General features: G+C 45.8%; 1 protein-coding gene across 5 annotated transcripts in view; it reads left to right on the forward strand.

Moving 5' to 3' along the window:
• Positions 1–20,207, forward strand: part of CACNB2 (calcium voltage-gated channel auxiliary subunit beta 2) — a 391,254-nt gene that overhangs the window by 200,245 nt on the left and 170,802 nt on the right. The gene's annotated exons all lie outside the window — the stretch shown is intronic.

A 20,207-nucleotide genomic window follows, 5' to 3' on the forward strand; every position in this document is an offset into this window, starting at 1 on the left:
ATAACGCAGGCTTATTATTAGCATCTATTATATTGCAGTTTACCAATTCTTAGATGTGATGGCTGCATTTGTTTTCTTTTTTTATGTTTTTTTCTTCTACTTTCATCTGGAGATCTGGCCCGTAAGTCTGTTTTTTTTAAAAAAAAGAACAAGCTTTCTTATTATTACTATACAGTATTTATATAGTGCCAACAGTTTGCGCAGCGCTTTAGAAAATGAGGGCAGACAGTTACAATACAAATCAATACAGGAAGGATCAGAGGGCCCTGCTTGTTATATCTACAAGATTCTAGATTGTAAGCTCTATCAGTTACAGAGATGGGACAAACCATTCAGCACTGGCAGGGGTGCTTACAATGCTCTGCTTTTATTTGTATACAACTTTTATCGTAAAAGGAAAAAGCAGTTTGCTGTAACTGCTTATAAAGTATTAGCTGGAGTTTGGCTTAGGCTACATTTACACCTAAACTCTTAAAACGCTTATTAAAAAATTGCCCGAAAAACGCCCAACAAGCAAAAATTCCATTCATTTCAATGGCACCTGTTCACATTGAGCGTTTTGTCACTTGAAGCAAAACGCCTGAAAAATGCAATGAGCAAAAAAAAGAACATGAGCTTCTTTGGGGCAGATTACAGGCATTTTTCTACCTTTTACATTGGTGACCTGAACAGTATCGCAGGAAAAATGCTGCAAATTCATGGCAAAATCACAGTAAAAACTTGTGACTTTGAAACGCTCAGGTGTGAATGCAGATTAAGGTCCCTTTCACCCGTGACCCTCCGCTTGCTCAGTGGGGATCGCTCCGTATATCTCCACTGAGCCGGCGGATGACAGGGCGGTCCCCGCACACTGTGCAGGGACCGCCCTGTCTTTTCTCCGCTCTCCCCTATGGGGGGATCGGATGAACACAGACCGTCTGTTCACCCGCTCCGATCCGCCAGACAGGTGGAAAAGTAGGTTTTTCCCCCGTCACACTTTGGCGGATCGGAGCGGGTCGGATGTCAGTGGGCATGTCACCGCTGACATCCGCGGCCCGTTCAGGTCCGCATAAAAAACTGGCAGGCAGACCTGAATGGAACGCCCGTGTGAAAGAGCCCTTAAAGTTATTTTAAAGTCTTATGCCTCGTACACACGATCGGGTTTCCCGGCGGACTTTTTACTGCTGGGAAACTCAAGGGGAAAGCCGAGAACCGGCTCGGGAACTTTTTCCCCTACACACGGCCGGTTTTCCTGGCAGGAAAACTGGCATGAGAGTTTTGGCCGGGAATCCTGGCCATGTGTATGCTCCACCGCAGTGTTTCCCCATAGGAAAACTGTTCTAATTTTTCGCGCCAGGATTCCCGACGCTTTTCCTGTCGGGCAACTGCTATGGAGCATACATACACGGCCAGTTTTCCCGGCCAAAAGCTGTCATGGCAGTTTTCCCGACCGGAAAAAGGGTTGTGTGTACGAGGCATTAAAGCGGGGGTTCACCCTTAGAGGGCACTTTTCCCCCTTAGATTCCTGCTCGTTATTACTAGGGGAATCGGCTATTTATTTAAAAATATGTGCAGTACTTACCCGTTTACGAGACGCATCCTCTCCGTCGCTTCCGGGTATGGGCTTCGGGAATGGGCGTTCCTTCTTGATTGACAGGTTTCCGAGAGGCTTCCGACGGTCGCATCCATCGCGTCACGATTTTCCGAAAGAAGCCGAACGTCGGTGCGCAGGCGCAGTATAGAGCCGCACCGACGTTCGGCTTCTTTCGGCTACGAGTGACGCGATGGATGCGACCGTCGGAAGCCTCTCGGAAGACTGTCAATCAAGAAGGAACGCCCGCTCCCGAAGACCATACCCGGAAGCGACGGAAGAAGATGCAGCTCGAAAACGGGTAAGTACTGCACCTATTTTAATACAAATAGCCGATTCCCCTAGACCAAACGAGCAGGAATCTAGGGGAAGAAAAAAAATTTTTTTAGAAATGGGTGAACTCCCGCTTTAAGGGGATTGTAAAGGTATTTTTATTTATTTTTTAATAACTAGCATGTTATACTTACCTCCACTGTGCAGCTCGTTTTGCACAGAGTGGCCCCGAACCTGGTCTTCTGGGGTCCCTCGGCAGCTGTCTCAGCTCCTCCACGCAAGAACTAACCACCTACATGCGAGCGTGCTTGCATGGTGATGAGTTCTTGCGGGCGCGCTCCCGTGATACAGCCGGCGGCTATAGCCACTCACTGTATCACTCGGCCCCACTCCCCCGGCGCGCCGCGTCATTGAATGTGATTGACAGCAGCACGAGCCAATGGCTGCGCTGCTTTCAATCAACCAATGAATAAGCCAAGAAGCACTGATTTATAGCACTGATCGCTGTATAAATGTCACTGGTCCCAAAAAAGTGTCAAAAGTGTCCGATCTGTCTGCCGCAATGTTGCAGTCCCGCTAAAAATCACTGATCACCGCCATTACTAGGAAAAAAAATTGTAATAACAAATTTATAAGAATACATATTGGCCTAAACCGTTTTTTTTGTATATTTATTATAGTAAAAAGTAAAAAATATTAGTTTTTTTCTCAAAATAAATTTTTTTTGTTTATAGTGCAAAAAATAAATCAAATACCACCAATAGAAAGTTCTCTTTGTGGGGAAAAAAGGACATTAGTTTTGTTTGGGTACAACGTTCCATGACCGCGCAATTGTCAGTTGAATCGCAAAAAATGGCAAAAGAAAGGGGGAAATTCTTCCAGAGGTGAAGTGGTTAACAAAAAAAAACAAGACTTTACAATCACTTTAAATAAGTAATAATAAAAAAAGTTTAAAGCATTCCGCCCCTCTTTCTGCCGGCACTAGAGCCGCAAGGCGGCTACGGCGTGGGCTTACTTTGCCGTTAGGGTGTACATGGACGTCCTCCCGTGATCGCACTGCCCACACACCCCCTGCAACGTGCTAGGGGTGCACTCTGTGATCGCTGAGTCCTTTCACTGATTACAGATTGGGGTAAAGGGCCAATCACAGGGGCCCTTTACCACATGATCAGATGTGTCCAATGACAGCTTACCAGGGATGTAAACAGAAGCCGGTTATCGGTTTTTCTTTCCTCACGCTGACAGCGAAGAGAGACGATAACCGGATCATCACCACTAATAATCACGCCACCAATTATCATAGTCCTGATTATCAGTGCTGACTATCAGTGCAACCTATCTGTGCCCATCAGTGCCTCCTCATCAGTGCAACCTATCTGTGCCCATCAGTGCCTCCTCATCAGTGCAACCTATCTGTGCCCATCAGTGCCTCCTCATCAGTGCCACCTATCTGTGCCCATCAGTGCAACCTATCTGTGCCCATCGGTGCCTCCTCATCAGTGCCACCTATCAATGCCTCCTCATCAGTGCAACCTATCTGTGCCCATCAGTGCCTCCTCATCAGTGCCACCCATCGGTACCTAGCAGTGATTCCTCATCAGTGCCACCTATCAGTGCCCATCAGTGCTGCCTCATCAGTGCCCATCATAGCTGTTTGCAAAATTTTATAACAAACAATGAAAAATTATAAAAAAAAAACTCAAATTTTTAGATATTTGTTTGTTTAGCCAAAAATAAAAACCCCAGAGGTGATTAAATACCACCAAAAGAAAGCTCTATTTGTGTGAAAAAAAATGATAAAAATGTCACATGGGTACAGTGTTGCATGACCGCGCAATTGTCATTCAAAGTGAGACAGCGCTGACAGTTAAAAATTGGCCTTGGCAGGAAGGGGGTAGTGCCCAGTAGGCAAGTGGTTAAGAGCCGGGGAGGAAGCTTGGTCTCGTCAGAACCTTAGCTTTGTGAAATGATCTGTGAATTGTACGCCCGTCGCCTACACACATGTAACCTTCACGTCATTGTTTTAAATGTTTAAAATCCCCTCAAAAGGTGCAAGCTATTCATCATTGGTCAGTATCGGGGTGAACATGCAGTGCTCCCCTATTGTTGCTGGGCTGATCGTAACCCTCTGAGCATTGCTGGTTGGTTTTGGCATCTGGAAACAAACGGTGATAGATTCTGCCCAAACGTTTCCTGAGAGTTGTATGATTCAGATTGCCCCGAAATTGGTTGCTTCTGCTGCCTTTAATCTTATGTCTGTGGGGCGGCTTTCTTTGGTAAAACAGCCATGGTAATGACAAACAGCAGAGACCCTTCTAAATCCAATCGGCACAGATTGTAGAAAGAAGACCTCTGATTGGTCGTTATGGACTGTGAACTCTGGACGTTTTTTTTGGACTCGGTAAGCAAAGCTGATGAAGTTCATCAGCTTTGCTTACCGAGTCCAAAAAAAACGTACAACAGCTGTTCTTTCACTTGTAGAGCTCCAACCTTGTCTGACCCATACATCAGCCATCGGTCACATCTCGGCTCCAAGAACTTTTCGGGTCATTTCAAATAAAGGAGAATTTTTGACGGGTTACTGAACTTTGGACTCTGGAGCTTTGCCTATTTCAGCTAATAAATCTGATTGACTCTATCTGTATACAATCTGTTCTATGAAAGGAAGAATGGCAACAGGGATAGGCAACCTGGGGCCCTCCAGCTGTTATGGAACTACATTTCCCATGATGCATTGCAAGGCTGGCAGTTACAATTACTCCCAGAGGCATGATGGGACTTGTAGTTCTGCAACAGCTGGAGGGCCCCAGGTTGCCTACCTCTGTTTTAGAAGAACACTTTTAGCCTAGGTTCACGGTAATGCAGTGCGGCAAAACCTGCGATCCGTGTGCATTTCCTGCACCACATTCGGATCACACTGTCCTTGTGATATGCATCGGGGGTCAGGGCAATCCTAAAGTGGATGTAAACCCTCCATAAACCCTCCATACACCCAGTGAAGTGAACAGCCTCACATGATACACAGAGATGAACCAAATCTCCCTACATAAGTTTTACATGTATATCTGCTGTCTTCACATTTAAATTCTGTTTAGAAAATTCAGATCGTGTTTGTAGATTTTCTCTTTCTGTTAAACACAGAGTGTGATGTCTGGGCATACAGCCAAGATAGCTAACATTGCTGATTGGAGGAAAGGCACACACCCCCTCTCATCATAGGCAGAGACTCTCAGACCCCTTTCACACTGAGGAGTTTTTCAGGCGGTACATCGCTAAAAATAGCGCTGATATACCGCCTGAAAAACTCCTGCACTGCATACTCAATGTGAAAGCCAGTGGGCTTTCACACTGAGGCGATGCGCTGGCAGGAGAGAAAAAAAATCTCAGTGGGTTTGGGGTACAGAGGTGAGTAGAGAGGGGGGTTTGGGGTACAGAAATGAACAGTGTGGGGTTTGGGGTACAGAAGTGAGCAGAAAGTTGGTTTGGGGTACAGAAGTGAACAGAGCAATGGGTTTGGGGTACAGAGGTGAAGAGAGGGGGGTTGGGGTACAGAGGTGAGTAGAGAGGGGTTTGGGGTACAGGGGTGAGCAGAGGTGTACAGATCAGGGGGTTTGGGGTACAGAGGTGAGTAGAGAGGGGGGTTTGGGGTACAGAAGTGAACAGAGAGTGGGGTTTGGGGTACAGAAGTGAACAGAGAGTGGGGTTTGGGGTACAGAAGTGAACAGAGAGTGGGGTTTGGGGTACAGAAGTGAGCAGAGCAGGTGTTTGGGGTACAGAGGTGAGCAGAGCAATGGGTTTGGGGTACAGAAGTGAACAAAGTGGGGTTTCGGGTACAGAGGTGAGTAGAGAAGGGGGTTTGGGGTACAGAAGTGAGCAGAGCAATGGGTTTGGGGTACAGAAGTGAACAAAGTGGGGTTTGGGGTGCAGAGGTGAGTAGAGAAGGGGGTTTGGGGTACAGAAGTGAGCAGAGCAATGGGTTTGGGGTACAGAAGTGAACAAAGTGGGGTTTGGGGTACAGAAGTGAGCAGAGCAATGGGTTTGGGGTACAGAAGTGAGCAGAGCAATGGGTTTGGGGTATCTATGTGAGCAGAGAGTTGCAGTGTTTAGGTGAGGAGAAGGGTTCTGGGGTGCAGAGCTTAGCAGGGGGATTGGGGTTCAAAGGGGTTGGGGTGCAGAGGTTATCAGTGTGATTTTGCAGCCTGTTTATTTGAATGGGCTGCAGATCACACTGAAATGCAGAAGAAGTAGTGCATGTACTACTGTTTTAAAACGTGCCAAACCAACATTGCACTGCAGTACCATGCAATTTGGTGCCTTCAAAAACACTGCATTTATAATCTGTCTTTTGGGGTACCGTTACCATTGCATTGGCACGCATGGATCGCAAGGGCAGTGCAATCACCTGCAATGCAGGAAACGCACACAAAGCGCACCGCACTCTGGTGTGAACTGGCCCTAGTCCCTGGACCATTTTTTAAAATTGAGCCACTCTAAAAACACACTCTGTTTGCTAATGCTTGAGGGTACCGTTAAGAATTAATGACACCACTATGCATCTGCTAAAGAGCAGCGTGTTCGTGTGCACGGGAATGCATGCGATGTTGCGTGTTTTCTCCGACACGCAGTAATGTGAACCAATCCTCAGCTGGGGTGCCTCGACTGGAAAAGGGTTGAGAAACACTGATGTGGTTTTTCCTGCTGTGTTTCTTCAGTGCCAAGTTAGATAAATTTGAATCCTTGTGTTTATCGGTGATAGTGACAGCCTATGCGTTGCCGTAGATGGATGTGAGAGATAATCTTGTGTTACTTAGGAGGAAGGAGATCAGTAAAGTTTGTCTTCCTGTCAGTGATTGGGATGCCAGTTGTTATCAGGAATGCATTATTCTTCCCTGGAAAAGACTTGACTTTCTTCAAGTTGTTTATGTATGAAGTATACCGCAGTCGGCCTGGCAGTGCGCAGACTCGCTTCCTTCTTTCTTACCTTGGGCTTCTGTATGCACTGTGATGCGTTGCATTGCGCTTGCATGCGTTTTTGCACGTTTTCGGTGCAGTAAAATGAAGCATGCTTTACTTTGCTGCTTTGCACTGCAATGGTCTGAACTGTGCCCATTGGATAGCTTGGATTTTGGACTGTCTATGCCAGGGGTCTCCAAACCTCGGCCTGAGGGCCAGATGTGGCCCTTTGCTTGCCTTTTTCTGGCCCTTGGGGCACTATTCATCCCACTGACAGCAACAATGGGGCACTATTTCTTCCACTGATAAAATGATGGGATACTATTCCTCCTACTGATAGGGGCACTACTCCTCCTCCTACTGACCGCCAACCCTGAGGCCATATTTATTCTCACTGATGCTGGGCCTGGGACATTTTCTGCACCCACCGGCCACAATCCGGCCCTCCTAAATTCTGAAGGACAATAAACTGGCCCTTTGTTTAAAAAGTTTGGAGACCCCTGGTCTATGCAGTTGGAGTGCAGTCTAAAATGCAGCCAACTGCATTCCACTGCATTAAGCGTGAAAGAGCCCTTACACTTCATCTTTGGGGAAAAAAGAACATGTTGCCCAAGATCTTCTGAGATTTTGTGAAATCTCAGAAGATCTTGCAGTTTATACTAAGGATCTCACTGGAAGGCACTTAGTAATGTATCCTTCCCAGGGCGCAGCTGGACGTCACTGGTAATTTAGCTGGAAGGCATTGGTTAGGTAGCTTTCTCAAGGAGGCGGCTGATAGGCACTGGTAACGTGGCCTTCCCAGATGGCAGTTGGGAGACATTGGTAACGTAGCCTTCCCAGACGGAATTTGGGAGGCACTGGTAACATAGATTTCACGGGGGGCACTGGTAGTGTAGCCTTCCCACAGGACATCTGGAAGACACTGGTAATGTAGCCATCCCAGACGGAATTTGGGAGGCACTGGTAACCTAGATTTCACGGGGGGCACTGGTAGTGTAGCCTTTCCACAGGACAGCTGGAAGGCACTGGTAATGTAGCCATCTCAGGGGGTGCTGGAAGACACTGGTAATAAAGCCTTCACAAAGGGAATTTAGAGGGCACTAGTAACTTACCCAGTGGGTAGCTAGAGGGCACTGATAATGAAGCTTTCCCAGGGGGCAGCTAGAGGGCACTGTTAATGAAGCTGTCCCAGGGGGCAGCTAGAGGGCACTCATAATGTAGCCTTTCAGGGGACAGTTAGAAGGCATTCTTAGATAACCTTTTAAGGGGGTGTTGGAAGACATTAGTAATATGGCCTTCACAAAGGGCATGTAGAATGCACTAGTAACATGGCCGTCCCAGGGGCAGCTAGAAGGCACTGATAATGGAGCTTTCCCAGGGGGCAGCTAGAGTGCACTCATATATGTAACCTTTCAGGGGGCAATAAGAAGGTATTAATAGCAAACCTTTTCAGGGGGTTCTGTAAGACACTGGTAAGATGGCCTTCACAAAGGGCATTTAGAGGGCACTGGTAATGAAGCTTTTTCCAGGGGGCAGCTAGAGGGCACTCATAATGTAGCCTTTTAAAGGGCAGTTGGAAGACATTCATAGCAAACATTTCCAGGGGGCAGTTGGAAGACACTGGCAATGTAGCCTTCCCAGAGGGCAGTTGGAAGACACTGGCAATGTAGCCTTCCCAGAGGGCAGTTGGAAGACACTGGCAATGTAGCCTTCCCAGAGGGCAGTTGGAAGACACTGGCAATGTAGCCTTCCCAGAGGGCAGTTGGAGGACACTGGCAATGTAGCCTTCCCAGAGGGCAGTTGGAAGACACTGGCAATGTAGCCTTCCCAGAGGGCAGTTGGAAGACACTGGCGATGTAGCCTTCCCAGAGGGCAGTTGGAAGGCAATGTCACTATTGCCTAAGAAAATCATAGTACAATAAATGAAAAAGTATGTTTCCTAATAAACATTTTTTTTAATTATTATTTGAATTTGAATGGAATGTGTATATAGATGTGTATGCTGAGCTGGGTTTTGGGGGGAAATCCATTTTAAGCCAAATACTGTATTACCCAAAAATATGATATATCATTATCATATAGTTCATATAGTTATCATAACAACATATCCCCCAAGGAGCACATAAATAACCAAATGATGCGTAAAACACATGATTAAAAACATTTAAAGCCCCAAACATAACCTATCCACCAATCTATAATAAGCTAAATGGACCAGCTGCTAAAAGACTCAATGTGAACCTGCGCTGGAGTGCCCCGGGTTCACTATGCATTAAAAGCTATTATCATAATGAGACTACAGGGAAAAGTACAATGTGTATAATCATGAAATCCGAATACTATGTAAATAATACACTGAAAGCCCAGAGTCTGAATACAATACCCTGTGTAATAAGACTCTGGGTATGTATTATTATTATGCATTATTATTATGTATGCAATCGGCACCCAGGACAGCATGGCTGATGGCGTAAAACTCAACAAACATTGCGACCCTGGTAGGGGTTGCGTTTGGCTGTTCAGGTGAAACTTGGCTTACTGTATATGTTTTTGCTTTAATAAAGTATATTATATTTTCATAATACAATATGTGGCCTAATATTTAGTGGTGCAGATATTTTTAGTATGGAGCAGTGATCTCCAAACTGGGGCTCTTTGCTTGTTTTTTATCCAGCCCTTGTGGCATTATTTCGTGCAACAGTGGGCATACTTCCTACCATTGAAACCGACAATGGGGCCCTTTTCATCCCACTGACACCAATGATGGGCCACTAGTACTCCCACTGACACCAATAATGGAGCATTAATCCTTCCACTGACATTAACCATGGGGTACTGTTCTTCCCATTGATGCCAATGATGGACCACTATTCCTTCCATTAATGCCAATGATGGGCCACTATTACTCCCACTGACACCAATGACGGGCCACTATTACTCCCACTGACACCAATGATGGGCCACTATTACTCCCACTGACACCAATGATGGGCCACGATTACTCCCACTGACACCAATGACGGGCCACGATTACTCCCACTGACACCAATGACAGGCCACTATTACACCCACTGACACCAATGATGGGCCACTATTACTCCCACTGACACCAATGGTGGACCATTATTCCTCCCACTGACATTAACCATGGGGTACTGTTCTTCCCATTGATACCAATGATGACGCACTATTTGTTCCATTGACGCCAATGATGGGCCACTATTGCTCTCACTGAGACCAATAATGGAGCATTGTTCCTCACACTGACATTAACCATGGGGTACTGTTCTTCCCATTGATACCAATGATGGGGCACTATTCCCCCACTGACATTAACCATGGGTCACTAATATTCCTATTGATACGAATGATAGGACACCATTCCTTCCCCTGACACCAATGATGGGGCACTTTTACTTTCAATGGCACCAATGATGGGTCACTCCCCCCCCCCACTGACATTACCCATGGGGCACTATTCCTCCCATTGATATCAATTATGGGGCACTGTTTACTCCCACTGATGCCTATACATTTTCTTCTCCCTCTGGCCGCAGTCTGACCCCCTAAAGTTTGAAGGACAAAAAACTGGCCCTTTGTTTTTAAAGTCTGGAGACTCCTGGTATAGAGGGATGTTTTTGTGCTATGCTGTTCTATATGACTCTGCCCACAGGTACAACCCTGGCTGCAAAGACAAAGGCTATACCATCTTGTTGAGTTGTGAAAACGCTTTTCAAGAGACCGCAGAATCTTGAGTTGGTTGCATTGTCTTATGTATAGACTAATCTACTACTACTACTATTTACCATCTGATTACCACTGTGGGTTCAAGCCTTTGCTTTTAGTTTTAAATAGAGTAGGGAAGGTTTGTAGTAATGTGGTGCGGATAGCGTGTCGCATGCAAACAATGGGTGTGGCCCAATTGCGTGTTGACATCATCACTCTGCCCCCCCTCCCCCTTGTGATGCCAAACCTGCCCCCAGATAGCCGCCTGCAGCTCCCAAACAGTAACAGATTTATGTGAGACTATCTTGGTTACTTGGGGAGCCACAGTCCGGTCTGAATAATATGTCTGGGTTTCAGCCTGCCTGAAACCCGGACACATGATTTAAAACCTGGACTATCCGGGTGAATCCCGGACAGGTGGCAACCCTATTGCCACTGTAGATGCTAAGGTGGACACCAGGCCAACATGGGGCATAAAGACCTTGTAGAATTTGTAGTGTTAATATGTGGTCACACCCCTTTAGCACCTGAGGCCCAGATTCTCAAAGGACTTACGACGGTGCAGCGCCACGTATGCCATCGTAAGTCCTAATCTGACCCGTCGTATCTATGCGACTGATTCTTAGAATCAGTTACGCATAGATATCCATTAGATCTGATAGGCGTAAGTCTCTTACGCCATCGGATCTAAACTGCATGTTTTTTTTCACCGCTAGGTGGCGTTTCCGTTGAATTCCGCGTCGAGTATGCAAATTAGCTAGATCCGCGAATTCCCGAACGTACGCGCGGCCGATGCAGTAAAGTTACGACGTTTGCGTTAGGTTTTTCCCGGCATAATGTTGCCCCTGCTATATGGTGGCATAAGTGCGGCGCAACAATGTTAAGTATGGCCGTCGTTCCCGCGTCGAAATATGAAAAAGTTACGTCGTTTACGTTTACGTCGAAACCAATGACGTCCTTGCGGCTTACTTTGGAGCAATGCACACTGGGAAATTCCACGGACGGCGCATGCGCCGTTCCGAAAAAACGTCAATCACGTCGGGTCACAGTAGTTTTGCATAAAACACGCCCCCCTGATCCAAATTTTAATTAGGCGGGCTTACGCCGGCCGAATTATGCTACGCCGCCGCAACTTACGGAGCAAGTGCTTTGAGAATACAGCACTTGCCCGTCTAAGTTGCGGAGGCGTAACGTAAATCGGATACGTTACGCCGCCGCCGCAAGGATACTCTGTTCTACAAGAATATGGCCCTGAGAGTTCAAATACATGTACAAACTATTGGGATTTGAGCACTGGTATATATTTTCTCTGTTGTAATGCAGGTCAGTGACCAGATCTGAATCTTGTCGCTCATCCCCACCTTGGGTCTTTATACCCCATGTTGGCATGGTGTCCAAGGCAGTAGTAGGACTGGCCAGAATAGGGATTACTTTGACGCAGTTGGCCAGCTTAAACATGTATGTGGGTAAGTGCAGTCTAATTTCTCCTCTACAGGTGGCGCTCAACCGCAGTGCAGAGAGAGAAGTCAAGAGGAACTTGATTCCTCTATGGTTTCCTGGGTTACTGGGGCAGCGTTCTGGTTGGATGCTTTCAGCCTATGTGACTCTGATGGCCATCTTGGGTCCGGCAGAGTCCATTTAAGACCCTGGCTCCTGAGTCTGTCACGCATTTAGCATGTGGGTATTGTAGGGACAGGTCATTCATCTGACAGTAATAGTGGCAGGGCACGGTTTCAGATGAGTAGGAAAAGCATAGGGATTTGCCTGGAAACCTCCCCGCTTGGGCACAGACCGACTAGGCCACATTCCACCCCTTAAGACAGATGCTGTCAGTTCGGCTGAGATCTGCTACAATCTGCTGTTCATCCATGAGTGTTCTCAGTTGGACTGCCTTCCTTCTGGAACTGTTATACTCTGACTACAATACAAGTTCTTTCTATTACATCTGGACTAGGGTTGTCCTGATACCGATACCAGTATCGGTATCGGGACCGATACCGAGTATTTGCGGGAGTACATCCGCTCTTAACCTGCAGAACACAATAAAAGGTATTTCACAAGCTGGTTCCACTTAGCATTTCAAAAGCCTTGCATTGAATGTCCCTCTCCTGTGTAACAGATGTCAAGTAGAAACACTTTAATATCTCAAGGTCCATGACACTTGTACTCCCGCAAATACCCCCGATGCCAAAATAGAATACTTGCCCACCCCCCCCGCAACGAATGCCACCTGCCGCCGCCGACCCTGTCGCACACCGTAACAACGCCGCCGCAGCAAGGTTTAAAGAGCGTGCAGGGAACATTACAGCTTTCATTTGAATAGCTGTAGTGTTCCCGCTGCGCCGCATATAGACACTCCCCCTTGCTCGGGATTGGACGGATCTGTCCAATCCCGAGCAAGGGGGAGTGTCTATACGCTGCGCAGCGGGAACACTATTCAAATGAAAGCTGTGATGTTCCCCGCACGCTGTTTAACCATGCGGCGGCGGCATCTAGGTATGGGGGGACATGGCTGCATATAGGGGGGACATGGCTGGATATAGGGGGGACATGGCTGCATATAGGGGGGACATGGCTGCATATAGGGGGGACATGGCTGCATATAGGGGGGACATGGCTGCATATAGGGGGGACATGGCTGGATATGTGGGGGGACATGGCTGGATATATGGGGGACATGGCTGCATATGTGGGGGGACATGGCTGCATATGTGGGGGGACATGGCTGCATATTGGGAAGACATGGCTGGATATAGGGGGGACATGGCTGGATATAGGGGGGACATGGCTGCATATAGGGAGGGACATGGCTGCATATGTGGGGGGACATAGCTGGATATATGGGGGACATTGCTGCATATGTGGGGGGACATGGCTGCATATGTGGGGGGACATTGCTGCATATGTGGGGGACATGGCTGCATATGTGGGGGGACATAGCTGCATATGTGGGGGGACATAGCTGCATATGTGGGGGGACATGGCTGCATTTGTGGGGGGACATGGCTGCATTTGTGGGGGGACATGGCTGCATTTGGGGACACATTTAAAAATAAGTATCGGTATTCGGTATCGGTGAGTACATGAAAAAAAGTATCGGTACTTGTACTCGGTCCTAAAAAAGTGGTATCGGGACAACCCTAATCTGGACTATGTGTGTGTTACTGCTGCCGCACCACGCTGCACCCACCCACATACGTCAAAGGTGAAGCATTACAGCCAGGCAATGGTCAGTTTCAGAAGGTCCTCAGTGGCAATCTTCGAGCTTCTCCCATGGCAGGTCCCCTTTAAGATGAAGTCCAAACATCATGGTTGGATTAATTACTCTTACGATTACCACAGAAAGGGATAGTCGTGAAAAGTCAATGTAGGTTGTTGAAAAAAACGCTAAACGCTGAGTAGATTTTGTTTGTCAAGCCGCATTTCATTAAGTGAGATTTCTATAAATATTCAGTCGAGCAGACATATGCTTTCAATTGAAGGGGAAGACTCGTGCTAGCAGACCACAAACAATGCTGGATGATTCATGGCTTGGGAAGCCACGGCCGAGCCTCCGATGTTTTCTGTTTGTATTATGTGAAGTGTTAATTGCGGAGGTTGTAAAGGCTTTTTCTTGTGTATTTATAGTATCTGTAAAACAGAAATAAAGAATATAGCTATGCTATCAGTGCAATAAGGAGAAGGATTTTTGGTCCTCACGTGTGAAAGTGTCAGTGGGGCTAATTTTAGTGTTTTTTTTTGTTAAACACTGTGGCCCAGATTCTCAAAGGGCTTACAACGGCGCAACGCCATGTACGCCGTCGTAAGTCCTAATCTGGGCCGTCGTATCTATGCGCCTGATTCTTAGAATCAGTTACGCGTAGATATCCATTAGATCCGACAGGCGTAAGGCTCTTACGCCGTCGGATATTAACTGCAATTTTTTTTTGCCCGCTAGGTGGTGCATCCGTCGTTTTCCCCGTTGAGTATGCAAATTAGCTAGATACGCAAATTCCCAAACGTACGCGCGGCCGAAGCAGTAAAGTTACGACGTTTACGTTAGGCTTTTCCCGGCGTAAAGTTGCCCCTGGGTCTATGAGGCGCAACCAATGTTAAGTATGGCCGTCGTTCCCGCGTCAAAATTTATAAATTTACGTTGTTTGCGTAAGTCGTCCGTGAATGGGGCTGGACGCCATTTACGTTCACGTCTAAACCAATGACGTCCTTGCGATGTCATTTAGAGCAATGCACGCCGGGATATTTTAGGGACGGAGCATGCGCAGTTCGTTCGGCCCGGGGACGCGCTTCATTTAAATGAAACACGCCCCCTACCCGCCTAATTTGAATTAGGCGGGCTTACACCGGTTGATTGACGCTACGCCGCCGCAACTTTACACGCAAGTGCTTTGTGAATAAAGCACTTGCATGAAAAACTTGCGGCGGCGTGACGTAAATGAGATACGTTACGCCCGCCCAAATTTACTCCATTCTACGATAACCTGGGCCTGTAGCTGCTGACTTTTAATAAGGACACTTACCTGTCCTAGGCACCCACAATGTCGGCCCCCACCGCCATCCTTACTGAGAGAAACAGGCAGTAGAGTCTTGCGGCTTCACTTCCCGTTTTGTGGACTAGGAAGAGGCAGATTAGGAACATCCGCATAGCAACCGGCATTTCTGGTAAGTAAAAAAAATTAGTTTTTTAATTTTTTTGCAGGTTTTTTGTGTCTTTTTTTTTTTTTTTAAGATGGAACTCCACTTTAAGTAGCTGATTAATATAAGTAAAAACTAAAAGTAGAGCAAAAAATGAATAATCCTGTCTTCTTTTACTTAAAAAACAGTTGTGTGTGTATTTTACCATGTGTTAAAGAGGACCTGTACTGTGTAAGCGCCGTTCAAAAAGGGAACAAGTACCAAAAATAAAGACCAATGGGATTTTAAAAGTGTTGCACCCCCTCTCAGAATGATTACCAGTACACAACCATGGATTAAAAGAGTTTTTTTATTACAAACTTAATTTAAAAAAGGTATGATGTTAGGGATATACACCCCTTTTAAAACCATAGAACATTGTTACAACTCATTCAAACCCAAGGCACCCCTAAAAAAACAAATCCCTATCTTATGTATGTATATAGTATAAACTTTGTTAATGTTTGGTGTCCACCATACACATATACAATTGTACATAAAGCATCACACAAGAAATGGATAACTCATTCCAACACGTTTCTCCTTTGTCGGCTTCTTCAAGGACTCAGTGGGGTCCGCTTAGAATAGATTGCTAGAAAGAGAAAAATATACATAATATACATTCAAAAAAACATGTACATTGCTTTTACCATGATATTTGCATATTTATTAGCCTTGTTGACTCACAATTAATAAAAGATAAGATATAACTGGAGGGGGTTCCTTGCAGCTAAATTTTCTCATTAAACTGGTCCAAGCGGCTTATGAGCCACTGGAACAGTTTCTGAAGCTGCGTGATATGACATCCACCCCACGCCGCTTGCCGGTGTTTCTCAGGCTTAACGTTTCCACCGGTTCGCCTGAGAAATGATCTAACAGTGCTGCTCATAGGCGTTCAAAGAGTTAACACTCTATGGTCTTGGAGGTCAGGAGCGACGTCACTTCTGGTCCAGGCTGATTTTTTTTTTTTTTTTATAAAGCGTAAGATCAAATTTATTTTATTTTTTTTATTTTTTGCTTTTAAAGGTAAAGAAGAGATTTGGGGTCTTTTTGACCCCAGATCTCTCCATAAGGAGAACCTGTCATCCTTATTTATATTACAAAGGATGCTTACATTCCTTGTAATAAGAATAAAAGTGATAACAGAATAAATTAAAGGGACAGTGTAAAAATAAAAAGTAAAATTAATAATAAAAAAATGTAAAGCACCCCCATCCCTTCGCGCTTGAGAGGAGCGAGCGCATGCATAAGTCACGCACGCATTTGTAAAGGTATTCGAACCACACATGTGAGGTATCTCCGCGAACATTAGAGCGAGAGCAATAACTCTCCTCTGTAACTCTAAACAGGTAACCTGTAAAGGCGTTTAAAGCACCCCCTTTGGAGATTTTTAAGTACCGTAGTTTGTCGCCATTCCATGATCTTGTAAAAGCGTGACATGTTAGGTATCTATTTACTCAGCGTAACACCATCTTTCATATCGTGCAAAAAATTGGGGTAACAATTTTTTTTTTAATTCATTAAAGTGTTTTTTTTTTCCCCAAAAATAATTTTTGCAAAACCGTGTGACATAAATAATTGCAACGATTGCTATTTTTTATCCCAATATCTGTGTTAAAATAAAATGTATAATGTTTGGGGGTTATAAATAATTTTCTAGCACAAAATACTGATTTAAACTGGTCAACAAAAAGTGCCAGAAAAATCCTGGTCAGCAAGTAGTTAAAGGGTAATGCCCTGTACGCACGATCGGAATTTCCGATGGGATAAAATCTGATGGAATTTTCCGTCGGAATTCCATTCAAGCTGTCTTGCATACACACTGTCAGACCAAATTCCGACCGTCCAAAACATGGTGACGTAAAACACTACGAGGAGCCGAGAATGCGTCGACTTGATTCTGAGCATGCGTGTTTTTTTTCTGGAGTTCCACACAGACGATCGGAATTTCTTTTTCTAAACTCCAACGGAAAAAAGTCCGATTGGGGCCCACACACGGTCGGAATATCCGATGAAAAAATTCCGTCTGACTTTTTTCATCGGAAATTCCGATCGCATTACTCCACTTTACAATTGCAACACAAGTCATATTGTAATTGAATTTTATTAAAAATTACCTTTAATTTTCAATCTGCAGCCGCTGTAATTTTCTGAAAATGCAATACAGCTACCTGAAGGTCTTCTGTAGATAAAGGGCCATATTCTCGTACTTTCTGCGGCGGCATCGCGTAAGCTATTTACACTACGCCGCCGCAACTTACTGGAGCAAGTGCCGTATTCCTCAAGCACTTGCTCCGTTGTTTGCGTAGCCATAGTGTAAAAGGCCCGGCGTATCCCGGCGTATTTCAAAGGGGGCAGCTTATATTTTAATTAAGCGCGCCCCCGTTCCGATCGAACTGCGCATGCGCCGGGCTAAAAATAGCCCAGTGCGCATGCTCCAGTTCTCGGCATAAAACGTCAATGACGCCGACGTGTGCGTCATTGACGTAAAGTCGTATTCAAGAACGACTTAGGAAAACGACGTACCCGACGGGAAAAGACGACGCGGACCCTACGCCATACTTAACATGGCATACGTGGGACTGGCGTAAGGTTACCCCTCATATAGCAGGGGTAACCTTACGCTAACGCAAACGACGTAAGCCACGGTTACGCGACGCAATTTCGTTCGTGAATCGGCGTATCAGGCTCATTTGCATAAACAAATGAGACCTGAACGTAAACGCCACCTAGCGGCCGGCGGCGAATTACATTTAAGATCCGACAGTGTAAGTGACTTACACATGTCGGATCTTCAGCGTATCTATGCGAAAATGATTCTAGGAATCACTCGCATAGATACGCGGGTCAAAAAACAGAGATACGACGGAGTTTCCTGAGATACACCGTCGCAACTCTTCTGAGAATATGGCCCAAAATGTGTATAGACCCCCCCCCCCCCCCCCCCCAGAAACATAATTTCCTGTTTGAGTGATTGGCTCACTGATTTTCCCACAGAAGTCTACACTAAGATACAAGTCAGATTCTAGGCATCCCCTGCAACAAAAAATACATTTTTGGTGAGATATTCCCAATAGGATATCACATCTAAAGGGATGCAGTACCTTCAAATTTCTTCATTAGTGCTCTGCAGCTGCACAGCTGACGGATAATTATGAAACCACAACCACTCCCATTAGATTAATTTTCCCACATGGACACAGAGAATCACACAGGGATTTCTTCAAAATAGCAAAAGGTAGGAATCTGCAACAAAGGTTGTTATAATCCTTGCAATGTACATAGATCACCCAGAGGGGAATGTTTATTTCTCAACAAAAGTGGAGTTAGCCTTTAAGTTGTCTTGTGGCACTGTTGTCACAGAATTGATCTATCAGAGGTCAGCAAAGAGTGACCTTGTCATAGACATCTTAGATTTAATGGCTATGACCATGGCCATGTTTTCATCACCGTTATAAAAATGGTATCAAGGAGATGAAACTGGGCTGCAGAAGAAAGAAGGTAATACATAAATTGAGCGGTTGTGCATTTAAGAGGACAGATCTGTCAACAATAAGAACAAAATGCAGTAAGGCTGATAAAATCTGATATTTTGGCAGGGACCAAATCTGTCTGGCTGCCAGAACTCTTATTTCATTTCAATTTCGGTACAGCAAGAGAAGCTAAAATGTGAGCGGGTCAGTAAGGGATTGATGGAGTTCGGTCACATTCTGGGCTTAAAGTGTATCAGAGAACTTCTGTGACATCAGCCAGCTGCCTGAACTAAAACCGATTTCTCCATCTACACAAACAAGGTGAATGGAGGAATCTCTCTGCCGAGACATTTTATTCTGACAGTGGCACCCAGCACTGATCAATGGCTGCAGCTGATTGGCTGCTGAACTGTCCGAATTTCAATCTGTGTATGGCTAGCTTTACTTTGTGGAGATATCTTCTCACTTCCTCATGTGTCTACAGGACCAGAACAGAAGAGTAATCTCCACAATAGGATACAGTTGGCAAAAAATATAATTATTTGTCAGGGGTTTTAACCATTCCTTAAAGTGATACTAAAGCTTTGTTTAAAAAAAAAAAAAAGAACAAACATGTCATACTTACCTCCACTGTGCAGCTCATTTTGCACAGAGTGGCCCCGATCCTCCTCTTTTGGGGGCCCTCAGCAGCTCTTGCGGCTCTTGTCTGCATTAGATAACCCTCTAGGAGAAGTGCTCTTCCAAGGGGGTTACCTTGAGGGAACGCTCCTGAGTCATACACTCGGTGTCCATAGACGCCTGGTGTATGACTTGGCCCCGCCCCCCCAGTGCCCGTGTCCAGGGCCGATCCTCCCTATAGGCTCACTATGCAAGCCGCTTAGGGCCCCACAAAGCTGCGAAGGGCCCCCCAAATTACTAGAGGCCCCGCCTGGTGAGAAGTCATTTTTGCCCCCTCACCCCGCTTTTAAAACTCGCTGGCTGAGTCATTTCCAGATCTGAGTGTTTCAAGGACCATTTGGTTACTTTAAATAACGGGGCTCCTTTGGCGCACCTGTAACTCACCATGTCTGACAAAATTTACAATTGTGTGGGTCCGGAATCAAAGCAAGGAAACCTTGAAAAGTCAGAGGAATCATATGATGAAGAACATCAGATTAGCAATGTTTTCGATCCACACTGGATCCAGTTCTCAAGGCATGAAGACGTTTGCTCCTAGACAAGGGGCCCCTGTTGGCTTATTATTGGCAGTCTGGTGATTCTGCAGTAAATTCATATCACACGGCTGGCGGCCTGCTGGCGACTTTTCATGTTTCATTTACACTCGGTACATGATTGTTTATTGTCCTGAACGGCTGTGTTCACTCTTGGCACCTTTTATTGTTCTGTCGTAGCCAGTGAGCAGATATTTGCAGGTTTTATTTCTAGCGTTGGAGCTGAGGCCGTCCAGCAGAGAGCTCTTCATGTCACGGCAGTTCACTGGGTTTTCTAGAGGTCACTGGATTGATTTTACAGTCATGGCCATATTCCAGAATGAGGTGACC

The sequence above is a fragment of the Rana temporaria genome, chromosome 5 (genome assembly GCF_905171775.1).
Source record: "Rana temporaria chromosome 5, aRanTem1.1, whole genome shotgun sequence".
NCBI classification, from domain to species: Eukaryota; Metazoa; Chordata; class Amphibia; order Anura; family Ranidae; genus Rana; species Rana temporaria.